This window comes from Colobus angolensis, unplaced genomic scaffold (genome assembly GCF_000951035.1).
Source record: "Colobus angolensis palliatus isolate OR3802 unplaced genomic scaffold, Cang.pa_1.0 Scaffold111, whole genome shotgun sequence".
Taxonomy (NCBI): Eukaryota; Metazoa; Chordata; class Mammalia; order Primates; family Cercopithecidae; genus Colobus; species Colobus angolensis.
Window position 1 is genome coordinate 1,505,951 of NW_012112142.1, and position 13,863 is coordinate 1,519,813.

Genomic DNA, 13,863 nt, shown 5'->3' on the forward strand with positions numbered 1-13,863 from the left:
GTGGGGACTTGGAGAACTTTTATGTCTAGTTGGAGGATTGTAAATGCACCAGTCAGCACTTTGTGTCTAGCTCAAGGTTTGTAAATGCACCAATCTGCAGACCAAGACTCCCCGAAGGGTGTCACCCCCTGCTCCGCAGTGTCCGGTCCCATCAACCACCCAAGGGCTGAGGAGTGCAGGTGGACAGCACAGGACTGGTGGGCACCTCCACCCACGGCCCGGTGCCGGATCCACTAGGTGAAGCCAGCTGGGCTCCTGAGTCGCGTGGGGACTTGGAGAACTTTTATGTCTAGTTGGAGGATTGTAAATGCACCAGTCAGCACTTTGTGTCTAGCTCAAGGTTTGTAAATGCACCAATCAGCACTCTGTGTCTAGCTCAAGGTTTGTAAATGCACCAATCAGCACTTGCGTCTAGCTCAAGGTTTGTAAGTGTACCAATCAGTGCTATGTGTCTAGCTAATCTAGTGGGGACTTGGAGAACTTTTGTGTCTAGCTACAGGATTCTAAATGCATCATTGAGCACTCTTTAGCTCAAGGTTTGTAAACACACCAATCAGCACCCTGTCAAAATGGACCAATCAGCTCTCTGTAAAACAGACCAATCAGCTCTCTGTAAAATGGATCAATCAGCAGGATGTGGATGGGGTCAGATAAGGGAATAAAAGCAGGCTGCCCGAGCCAGCAGTGGCAACCCACTCAGGTCTCCTTCCACGCTGCAGAAGCTTTGTTTTTTCACTCTTCACAATAAAGCTTGCTGCCGCTCACTCTTTGGGTCTGCACTGCCTTTATTAGCTGTAACACTCACCACAAATGACTGCAGCTTCACTCCTGAAGGAAGGAACAACTCCAGATGTGCCGCCTTTAAGAGCTGTAACACTCATCACGAGGGTCTGCAGCCTCACTCCTGAAGTTAGTGAGACCACGAACCCACCAGAAGGAAGAAACTCTGGACATAACTGAACATCTGAAGGAAAAAACTCCAGACTCACCATCTTTAAGAACTGTAACACTCACCACAAGGGTCCGCGCCTTCATTCTTGAAGTCAGCGAGACCAAGAACCTACCAATTCCAGGCACAGTAGTTTGTGTTTTTGTTTTTTGTTTTTTAAAGAGACAGGGCCTCACTTTGTCACCCAGGCTGCAGTGCAGTGGTGCGATCACAGCTCATTGCAGCCTCGGACTTCTGGACTCAAGGGATCCTCTCTAGTAGCCAAGACTACAGGTGTGCACCACCATGCCTGGCTAGTTTTTAAAACATTTTGTAGAGACAGGGTCTCACTATTTGAGACGCCCAGGGTCGTTTCAAATTCCTGGCCTCAAATGAGCCTCACCTCGGCCTCCCAAAGTACTGGGATTACAGTTGTGAGCCATGGCACCCAACTCCCAAGAATCTGTATTCTAACAAGTTTTGGAAGATGCTTATGCTGCTAGTCAGGGGACCACACTTTGACTATCCCTGATCTATACAATTAGAGCCTATCTCATCTAGTACATCCCAATCTCTTAAGTGCTATCCAGATGCCATACTCATCATCAAATAAAAAAGTGAGTACCACTCTGTCACTCAGGTCAGCCTCTCACCTGTGGTACCTACAGTGCATGCTGGTTGGGCTGAACGTTCAAGATACACAATAAGCTTCTTGATGACTGGCGAGTGTCTGCAGGTAATTCACACTACAGACAAATGCAGAGGAAGAACTTGGAGCAGTTTTGTTTTAAAATTTTACCCTCAGGAAGCAACATACAAGCAAATTGGTGCTAATTGGTGCTAGAAGGATTTACTTAATAGAGTAGTCCTTCCATTACTCCAGAACTATGGTTTTCAAAGTGAGATCCACAGAGCCCCCAGATACCTCGAAGGCTGGGTTGGGAGGAGAGTGGAGAAATGGTGTTTGGCCCTTCATCTGTGTTCCTCTCTGAACCAGAAGTTCAGCTTTCTCTGATTTACATATTGAGATAAATTACATTTTTAATGGTTTTAATATCCCTTTAGAGGGAATAAAAGGCTTAAAAACCACCGGATTTGATTACTTCTACGAGTCCCTCCATTTCTGTGGTTCTATTATAATACAACAATCACTGGATAAATGACACATTACAGAAATAAAAACATTGCTGGGCATGGTGGTGTGCACTTACAGCCCCAGCTACTTGGAAAGGTGAGGCAGGAGGACTGCTTGAGCCTAGGAGTGGGAGTTCTAGTCCAGCCTGGGCAACACTGTGAGACCCTATTTCTTGAAAAAAGGGTAAAAAAATAAGTAAATAATTAATAAAAATATCAAACTGGCTAAGGAGGCTGACAGAAGGCTATATCAGAATGAGAGGTTAGCAGTCAGATCATATTCACATCTGGTAGGAAGATCTGGATGTCATATATAGAAGCTTCCAAATTCACCAAGGGCAGTAACCAAACCTCTCTAAATGGAATGTAAAAAATAGAAAAACTCAGTGGTAATTATCTTTACTTAATCTTGCCTGGTCTAGCAGACACCTTGCAGAAACCAGGGTATTTTCAGTCAGTGTCATGGTGATACTGTGAGACACAGAACAAAATGCCACATGCTCAGTATTGTCATCAGACAAGGCCACCTACCAAACAGTTAAAACTTTTCTTTGTGACACATAATTGTAAGCTACTGGGCAAGTTGTGCATAAAATACTAGGATCATTACTGTAGAGCACAACTGGACCACATTTAAAAGGAAAGAACAGAAGGCTGAGGGCATATCTTTTATGAGCAGCTCTAATTTATGTCACCCATAATTCCAGAGTTCAAAACCATCTGCAAGGGGCAAAGGAAGAAGTGTAATCTTCTAATTGGAAGGTCATCCATTCCTGGAATGCCAAAACTGTCTGTGACGATCAAGGTGCCCTGTCATGACACAGAAGATAGGGATTCAGTATAAAACAGAAAGGATAATAAGAACCACTTCAGAGCCACTGGGATCTCTGACATACCATCATTCTACTTTCAACCATCCCCACTGCCACCTTCTTTGGCTAGGGCAGCACCAGAGGTAGGAAGAAAAGATCGTCTCAACAAGTCTATGACTTGCAATCCAGTTCCAATAGACAGCCTTAATCACTCAGCAAAGCCCATCTCTTCTAAACCAAAACATCTAGAAAGTGCCCATGCCATGAAAATTATTTCATTCAACAAAAATATTTTCTGAGTTGCTTTGGCAATGATGAATAACACACAGTCCCAAATCTTAAGGAGTTCACGGGAGCTCTAAAAGACCTACCCTCAACTGGCCAACACTGTGATGTCATACCTAATAATGCAGGGAACTGGATTAGAGTCTAAAGTCAAACCAAGGCAGCACTTACAAATAGTAAAACTACCCTTGAAAACTCCCTGTAATTCCTCATAAAACACAATACTAAGCCATCTCTCAGTAAGTCCACAATGAGCCATCCAGAAAACACTACTGTCTGTTCAGGTAAACATCGGAGAAAGTAACTGGCTTGCATTTTATGGGTCATGCTGTTCAGACCAAAATACTCTCACTCTGAGATGAAATTAAATCTCCCCTATAAACAGCAGGCTCACATCTCCCATTTTATGCTCACTCCAGGACTATGCTCATCATATTTCAATCACTGTTTTGCCCTTCTTTTTTCTTTTGGCCAGGTGCATTAGTTGAATTCCCATGAGTAAAATATGCATATATATGACTCCACTGTAATATCAACATCTTAATATTTACTCAAAGGCATGCCAAAAATTTCACCATTTCTTCGAGTTATGTAATATATTATGAATCCTTCTTTTGAACGTAAATATATAACAGAGAAAGGGTTATAAATTAACCCTACACAAGAGAATGAATGATTTTACCAATTAGCTCCAGTTATCTGAAGAATCTAGTGAAACTATCTGAAGAAACTGTTCAGACAGTGAACAGGCAAGTATTGGCACGTAGAAAGAAAACCAAGATACAGAACATGAAGTACACCCCCAGCACACTGGGGCCTGTCAGGGAACAATGTGAACCCATGGTGCCTCTCAGGAAGAGGCTTAGAGGGAGCAAAATGAGGACCTTAATGATACATATTAGAATATGGTCAGTCTTACTCTCAAAATATATTTATTTTATTTTATTTGTTAGAGACAGGGTCTCACTCTGTTGCCCAGGCTGGAGTACAGTGATATGATCATAGCTCATGGCAACCTCAACTTCTCAGTTCAAGGAGTCCTACCAACTCAGCCTCCCAAGTAGCTGGGACTATCGGCATGCACCACCATGCCTGGCTAATTTTTTAATGTTTTGTAGGGACAGAGTATCCCTTGTTGCCCAGACTGGTCTTGAACTACTGGCCTCAAACAATCCTCCCGCATCATCCTCCAAAAGGGTAGGATTACAGGCATGAGCCACTCTGTGCCTGACCTACCCTCAATATATTACAGAGTCAATCCCATGCCCAAAGTCCTGCAGGTCAGGGATAATTCAAGAAAAAGAAATGGGCCTGTTAGGTTACTCTGCTCTGACTCAATTAGGCTATCCAATCACTTATATAGTCCCAGCTGCTACAGTCTTCCACTTCCTTCAGGGTCACACATAACTGTTGTGGCTCCACATTTCCTGGAGGCCAGTATAGCCCCTACATTCTTTTCCATTTTTAAAATTTTTTAATTTTATTTTTAATTGGCATACGATAATTATACATATCCATGGGCTACCTAGCGATGTTTTGATCCATATAATGTATAGTGATCAGATCAGTGTAATTAGCATATCCATCATCTCAAACATTTACCATTTCTTTGTGTTGGGAACATTCAATATCCACCTTCTAGCTATTTGAAACTATACATTATTACTAACTATAATCATCCTACTATGGTATTGTCACAAGAATGAGTGCCATGCCCACCATACCTCACACTTAGATAGGCAGCATCAACAAAATAAGCCTGACCATTTGCTGGGAAACCTGGCCCTCTCCTATTCCCAGAGATGCATATATGCATTATTTCATCCAACAAGATTTCTCAAAAAGCATCCTGCTTTGTGAGCTGAGATCCAGCCACCGCACTCCAGCCTGGGCAACAGAGCGAGACTCCATCTCAAAAAAAAAAAAAAAAATCCTGCTTCTTCCTAAACATCTCTTCACCTCCCTTTTATTCAGTCCTCTTTCCTTTATATGGCAGTACTGGCTTTGCCCATGGGGAGGCTGCACGTCTAACTCTTGTTTGTTCTCCATCATGCTATCATTATTTTCAGCTAGCTGGGCACACTTTCCTCTTTATCCTCTCCAGATTCCACCTTATATTCATCTGATTTTCTTCAACCTTCCGATTATCTAATGCTTAGCCTCTAGTTCCCTAGAAGAATAGATGGCATACTTAAATGCAAAAAAGGCACAAAAGAAAATAATTTATACCAGTCAAGTAAACTTCATACCCATTGCCATACAACTACACAATTTAAGCCCTATTCCATTTTCCTAAATACAAATGCTTCAGAAATCCTCCACTCTTCCACAACAGGCTTAAAATCATTCATCTCTTCATTTCCTTCCTTCAATGAATTCCTAATCTGCTCAGAACTTTTACTTGACCTCGGTCCATACTTTTCACAATCTTAAATTCTTCAGCTGATTTTGGAAATGAAAAATTTTAAGCAGGCAATTAAAAAAGACTAGTAAATCTGTTCTTGACAGGACTAGACTTAATTCTAATGAGACAAAATGACAACTACATGGCCTGCTGCCAAGGTATCAGGAGCAGTTTAAGAATTAGACTCAAAATAGCTGATACAATCTGAAAGACAGAGTGACCTTCTCTATATATTTAATCTTTGCTTGGTTTGTGCTGTGTGCAAGATATGAAACTTAAAACATTAAGACAGTAGTTAAGGAAGAGACCATCAAGTCAAGACTCAGGAAAAGGTGGTGGTGGTGGTAGGTATAATAGCAGAAACCCACTAACTAGATGTGAGTAGTTATTTTTATCTGCAGGGAATATGAAATATGTAATACATAGTTTTCCCAAATGTTATGCTCTGAAACACTTCATTCATTTTTTTGTCCAGCCACGGGAAATAAAATGATCACTTATTTGCTAAAATGTTTACCTCTCTCACACAAATTTAAACCTAATAACAGGAAGACCTTTAACACAGGGCCTCTAAAAGCTAACTTAAAAGTAGAACATATTAAAAATTTACCTACATTTTAAATAAACAATATGTTGGTATTCATATTATCATAATAATGCATCCTCAAACATCAAAAAAAAGTGTCATTTTTCAATAGGTAGCCACAATTTCAAAAATAAATGTTTTCCTTCACTGGAAGAAAATTAAACTCTTAAAAAGATAAACAATCATAAGCATTCAAAATAGCAATCTAATTTCATTTGTCCACAAAATTAAGAGCATCTGTCATATGATTATATATATATATATAAAGCTGAATTCTAAGTGTATGCAAAAGGTCTTTCTCATTCTCGCTCTCTCTCCCATCAACCTTAATAAATAGTAGTTGTTTCTGGTAGCTCTACAACAAGGGTATTAACACTTTAAGCCATTCTAGCTTCAGTCACTGTTCTGGTTTCTTGCTTCTGTCGCAAACCAACACTGAAGATAAATAACAAAGATTAATCAGTACTACCTGGAAGAAGCAATTAAAAAGAGGTGGAAAAGCAGCAACCAAACCCCAAACCATTTGCTCTTCCACAATAGGAAGCTGAAGATAATCTTGTTTGCTAAACATAAATCACTTGAGATCTGGCCAAATTCTTGCATGATATTCCACATGAAAACGCTGCAAAGTCAGGAGCTGCTTACGTAAGTATTTACTTCCAACTTTGAAAACAAACTGGACCAGTTTTTCTTGTTCCTTCTAGGAAAGTGATCATTTTAAACCAATGAAACAGTTAACAGAAGGGCTTCCCTAGACCCACTCTTGCTGGACTTTTGGTCCCACCCCCACTCACTTTGAGACGTATTAGGTTTCTTATAACTAAATGTGCTTCCTTCTCCTTCAGTATCTATTTAAAAGTCTTTAGGCGGCAGAAAGTAAACTTCATCAATCAATCTTACCTTCTTACAAATTTTTGTAGTATATCCACTTTTTTTCAGGAACAAAATTCAAGATATACTCCTGTAATTCGTTTTGTGCATGTGTGTGTATATATATACTTTTTAAAAAAACTTCTCTTTAGGGCTCTGTGAGGTTTATGCAAGCAGGCCTTTCACAGAGGCCGCTGTGTTTCCTAGGGTTTATGTTCACATGCAGCTGGTTATACGAACAGATTGGCTTTACTTTTCATTTCCTTGTGTTAAAGTCACTTAGACAGAGAAGGTTTGAGAACTACAAGGTACAACAAGTCACTTGTTTGCTTAAAGGTGATATGTTAACAGCGAATATTTTGGTGGTGCTGGTTGGTTCAACAACCAAAGGTTTGTGAGGATACTTTCTCTATGACCCCTTTTCTGCTAAATATCACGGGAAATGCCAGTGATCTGATAGAGATCCACTATGCCCAAGAAAAGCGACTCTGTGGTGTGTAAGTAGAAGCCGACTAAGATAAGCCAAACAAAAGACAGTCCCTTGCGCCCAGACTAAAACCTCATTCAGTTTTAAAGTGTACTGCAACAAGAATCCCTGGATTAAATCTCAACCCCATACATTTTAGTTATTTATTCTACAGCTCTAGATATTCCCACATACACAGTTAAGGAGAGCCAGGGTACAAAATATTCCAGTAGACCTTACTCAAATCTGCCAAAACCTACATTACAAGCTCCTACTAAACTTCCATTTAGTCTGATTTTCCCCTTCTATATGCTGCACAGACACCCCCACCCACAAACCCACACACATCTTCTGCACCTCACGGGAACTATTACTTTCTTTACCCTCCACCAAAGACATCACTTCCCAAAGTACCTGGTGAAGACTTTCCTAGAGCCTGTTCACACCACAGCTGACTTGGCTAGGCTGTTTCCTCCGCCTTATAGGACCAAGAACACTGCCCCTTTTTCCAGGCCTGGCTTCTTCCCCCAAGGCCACAAAACTGGCTGGTGCCAACACTCTGAGTAGCTTAACCACTGACTATTTTCTTCCAAGTCCAATTCAAAGTTCTGTGGCCTAAAGTCAAAACACATCACAGAGCTCAAGATTCTGAGTTAGACAAACCTGGCTTTGACTCTGCTACTTATGATCTCTGCAACATGGACAAAGAACCTCTCTAAGCCTCAGTTTCATCTCTAAGGTGGGGATAATAATAACATTTACCTTTACCGTGAAAACAGAATGAGATAGCACATGTGTCTGGCACATAGTAAGTGCTCAATAAATGTTAGCTATTTTTACAATCATTATCATCACATGACTACTCTACTACCATTATTGCTACAGGAACCATAAACTGGTAGGCTTCAAGCCAAATTTGGATTTCCTGTTTGGCCATCAAAATGTATTTCTGTTTCTGTTTTATTTGAATTACCTTTGGAGAGATAAGTATTCTCCAGTCTGTCATAGTTCTTACCATTCCTCCCTAGAAACTTATATTCATATTATACTACCTGCATGGCCTCTGAGTTTATGATCCCCTCCCCTCCAAAAAAGGTCTCAGAGATACCTAAAAAAGGAGTGGGAGGGGAGTTAAATCAAAGACATTATAGAACTAGGGCAGCCAGACAGTATACTAAAAAACATCTTTTTAAAAATCACAGCAAGGAGCCACTAATTTCCAAAAAGGTTAAGATTTCTCAATCAGTCAAAAGACACACATGCGACGGGTGGAGGGAAAAGGAATAAACTCTGCTTTGCAGTTTTATGGCAAGTAATAACTTCTGGAACATGGAGAATTTGAAAGGTTCTTCTAAAACACAAAACCCCTCTGCTCCCTTTCCTGGTAGGGTACAAAATGGATAGACCCAATAGAATAATTTCAGATTCAGAAAGCACACTTCCAGGGCCAGGGCTCTTCCCTACATGCAGAAGGCCACTGCTCAGGCAATTTCCTGTTCCAAATGCACCTGTCAGTGGTCAAGGGCTTAAGTTCACCTGATAGCTTCACACATATCAGAAACATTAAGTTGTCTGACATTTCACATTTTTCTGTTCTTACTTAGCCCACATAGGTTTTCTATTAATGACAAAAGGACATAACTAATAATTCAGAAACACATACCTTCTTAACATATCTCATCTATGGGAAAAAAAAAATTGTTAAAAGTACCAAAAAAAGCCCCACTGTAAGACTATAAAGACATTTAACTATTACAGAGATTTATTGATATGAGAAAATTAAACAACTATAACTCTCTAATTTATTAGAAAAATCTCCTTCTGTCATTCCCAGAAATCTATCCATTGAAAAGATCCTCTTTAAAATAATGTCATTAGCTTTCAAATACTCTAATCACAATAAAACTGTAAAATAAAAACAAATAGGTTTTTTTCAAGGAATACAAAAATTTTTCAAAATAACTGCAAAGTAAAAGGTAGACAGGGTCAAAATTATTGTCACAGTAATGAATACAACAATCTTATATGAATCTAACTCATTATTTTTATGGAATCTGTTTACCCTCTGCTCTGGGAACCCAGTGTAAAATCATTTACATTGGAAAAAAAGTAAGGGCATAACAATAGTTATTTCTAGGTGGCCAGATTATAGATGATTTATTTTTCTTTTGTGTGTTATGTGTATATTTTCTGAGTCTTCTGCTCTATAAAAGTTATTACTTTCATTAAGAGATTTTAAATGTTTATATATTTTAACAATATTGTATGTAACCACGATTGGTGGATCAGGGTACATTTCCAAATTGCCCTTAAGGAGTCCCATAAGGAGTCAGAAGCAAAGGTGCAGAAAGTAACTCTCTACCTGTTTTCCTCATTTGCTTTCCCTTCATTTCATCTTCTGAGAGGTTTAATGCCCAGCTCTCCTCACTTGAGTTCCACAGCACTCCAGCTCTGTACCACACAATGAAATCCTTAGTCCTTTCCACCACCAGCTGGCCCCTTTTACTTTGCATTTATTTTGAAAAATGTTTGTAAACCTTGAAAAAAAGCCCATTTGTTTTTATTTTAGAGTATTGAAAGCTGATGATGTTATTTTAAAGAGAATTTTTTTCAGTGGATAGGCTTTTGGGAATGACAGAAGGTGATGGAGATTTTCTAACAAATTAGAGAGTTATGGTTGCTTAATTTTATCATATCAATAAATCTCTGTAATAGGTAAATATCTTTACAGTCCTACAGTAGGTTTTTTTGGTGCCTTAATGGCTTTTTTTTCCACAGATGATGTAAAGAAGGTACGTGTTTCTGAATTATCGGTTACGTCCTTTTATCATTAACGGAAAACCTGTGTGGGCCAAGTTAGAACAGGAAAATGTTAATTTTTTCTATTCTGTTCTCTAGTGCTCAGTGCTTCTATCTTATATTCCAGACTGCTTTCAACAGGAACTGTGTTTTATATGTTTTATATACTTCCACAGAGCTTAATGCAGCTCTCAACAAACAGCAGCCTCCTGATATCTGTTTGTTAAACATAAACGAAACAACTCATCAATTAATTAACAGTTAAGTAAACCCAGCTCTCTGCCTCTTTGCCTTTAGAAGCAGAGCTGTATTCAAGGCCGGGCACGGTGGCTCAAGCCTGTAATCCCAGCACTTTGGGAGGCCGAGACGGGTGGATCACGAGGTCAGGAGATCGAGACCGTCCTGAGCTACACGGTGAAACCCCGTCTCTACTAAAAAATACAAAAAACTAGCTGGGCGAGATGGCGGGCGCCTGTAGTCCCAGCTACTCGGGAGGCTGAGGCAGGAGAATGGCGTAAACCCGGGAGGTGGAGCTTGCAGTGAGCCGAGATCGCGCCACTGCACTCCAGCCTGGGCGACAGAGCTAGACTCCGTCTCCAAAAAAAAAAGCAGAGCTGTATTCTGTGTAATAACAAAGACTGACCACTGTTGGAAGGCTTTCAGAAAATACCTGCAGCACTGAAGGAAGAAGTGGCATCTCCCTGAACCAGCTCTGAACTTCCAAAATACAAGGAAAAGTGGGGAGGCGCAACTCAAGAAAGTAATGAAATTGACTCCTAGTCCTTCCATGGTTCCTTTGGAAAGGCATGCAGTGCTAGCTCTAGACTCCTAATCCAGCTTCACTATTACAAAGAGAATTAAATCAGCAAACAGTAGGAGGCAGGAGTAGCTGATCCCCGCCAGGGGATGACCTGCCCTCCTTTAATGACAGCAGTGGTTATCTCAGTTTACAAAGCCTATGAAGGATTGGCAAGGTTTTTAGAGTTTACACAAGGTGCTATTATTACAGTGACACTGAAGACTGGGAAACATCCTTCTATTCTTTGGCTTCCATAGCTTTAATTATATTTTCTGTGAATTCTCAATCCATTAAGTGTACAAATTGCCTGAAGAAAAATACAAGTTGTGTGTATAAAATTAATTTTACTAAGCCTCGTGATGCTACTGTTGGTCCTTAACATTGTGAACTTGTAATTGTTAAATGGAGCAGCTTCAGAGTCAAATTATCATCTATACAAATTAGAGTTCAGAATGGCAAAATATGGGGAAGGGTTCCTGGGATTTACCTTCCCAATAAGATCTGGGAGCTCTGTCCCAAACCATAGTGAAGAATGATTTTTTTGTTTTGCCAGTGTAAGCCACCAAGAATTGCAACTGGGGTATGGGGAAATCCACATAAGGGGCCAAGGAAAATTAACAATAAGCCACATAATCTTCTCCATTTTCACACACAAGCTAAAAGTTAAGGAATGTACTTATAAATATTCCTACCTCAACTTCCTTGACTCTAATCTTCCAGACAGTTATAACGAAACATTCATAGTCAAACATTCGGTTCTCATGATTTCAAAAAATGTCCTTCAACGCCCAAGTGTATCACCTGGAAAAAAAAAAAAAAATGTCCTTCAGAGAAACACCTGTGCATCTCCCAGACTTTTTGTGTTTTACTATAATCTCTGCTTCGGATTTCTAAGGCCTAACTTGCCTCAACCTTGCTCTGAGGAATTTTCATTCATTGGACTGGAATTTTTAGGGACATGCGTGTTTTAAACAAATACAGCTCTAAACACTTAGGAATATAAAATTTTTACATTGAGGGAAAAAGGTAACAAACTTACTAGCCTCTTTAGTTCTGCAAAAGAGCTATTTCAGAGTCTCTGTAGTGGAAAATGCCTGCATTTTGGCATAGCTTGTTCTGTGTCATACAAGCAGACCCAAAGTTACCTGTAGGAATAGCTGGCCCAAACAGGGAGGAAAAGAAATGGCTGCCTTTCACACCAATAACTCCAGTGGCTCCTGATGTGCCTCCAATGGGATATGCCTAAATCAATAGGCAGAAGAACCATATCACAACCCTTTAAGAATCAACTCTCTGTCTTCACCCAGTGATAATTAAAAACCCATATTTTAACACCACTTTTCCATAATAAAATCAAAAGGACACTGTATTATACCTGAAAGCTGTGATGTCCAGTAATATCACTTCCAGGAAATGTATATTATGTATGTTCCCATGGGAAAAAAATTATGTACAAAAATGTTTATTCATCACAGCATTACCTGTAATAATGAATATTTGGTTTTTAAAAAGTGTCCCATAAGGAAGTGGCTAAATATATTATTATATATTCATAGGATGAAATACTATAAAAAATTATAAATCATGGTTTTTAGTAGTGTTTGTTTTTTGTTTATTTATTTCTTTTGAGATGGAGTTTCGCTCTTGTTGCCCTGGCTGGAGTGCAATGGTGCTATCTTGGCTCACCGCAACCTCCATCTCCCAGTTAAAGCGATTCTCCTGCCAAGTAGCTGGGATTACAGGCATGCATGACCACACCCAGCAAATTTTTGTATTTTCAGTAGAGACGGGGTTTCTCCACGTTGGTCGGGCTGGTCTTGAACTCCCAACCTCAGGTGATCTGAAATCATGTTTTTAAAATAAGAATAATATCAACTCAGCAATTATAACATCTCAGGCCTGTTCTGAATATTTTACATGCATTAGTAAGTTTGTTGTATGCGTTACGTGAATTTAATGCATTCAATAAACTTGTATAGTGAGTATATCATTATCTCCATTATTATCTCTATTGTAGATGACAAAATAAGGCACTGAGAGGTTGAATGACTTGTCTGAGATTGCACAGCTAAATGGCAAACCTTGTAGAATATTTAATGGTATGGAAAAATGCTTATATCATAATAGCAAATGAAAAATTAAAACTATGGGCCAGGTGCAGTGGCTCACGCTTATAATCCTAGCATTTTGGGAGGCCAAGGCAGGCGGATCACTTGAGGTCAGGAGATCAAGATCAGCCAACACGATGAAACCCTCTCTACCAAAAATATAAAAATTAGCCAGGCATAGTGGGAGGCGCTTGTAATCCAGCTACACTCAAGAGGCTGAGGCAAAAGAATCGCTTGAAGCCAGGAGGTGAAGGTCGCAGTGAGCCTAGATCGTGCCACTGTACTCCAGCCTGGGTGACAGAGCAAGACTCCATCTCAAAAAAAAAAAAAACTATGTCCAGTATAGGCCTAATTTTATAAAATATCAATGTATGTTTGTATATACATATATGTTTCAATGTCTGCAGACATAGGAAAAGGTAATACTAGAAATAAATATGACAAAATTTAATGATGGCTATCTCTAGATGATGGCATTACAGTTTTTTAAATATATGCTTTCTATATATCTAAGATGTTCTAGAATATAAATATATCATTTTTTTTGAGACAGAGTCTCGTTCTGTTGCCCAGGCTGGAGTACAGTGGTGCTAATCTCTGCTCACTGCAACCTCCACCTCCTGGGGTCAAGCAATTCTTGTGCCTCATCCTCCAAGTAGCTGGGACTACAGG

General features: G+C 39.7%; 1 protein-coding gene across 1 annotated transcript in view; it reads right to left on the bottom strand.

Annotated features, from left to right (window-relative positions):
• The window catches only part of FAM160A1 (family with sequence similarity 160, member A1), a 244,287-nt gene that overhangs the window by 214,945 nt on the left and 15,479 nt on the right, over positions 1 to 13,863 (bottom strand). The window contains exon 2 of the mRNA XM_011956494.1: positions 11,776 to 11,884. The gene's annotated coding sequence lies outside the window, so the exon portion shown is untranslated. The remainder of the gene's footprint in view (positions 1 to 11,775; positions 11,885 to 13,863) is intronic.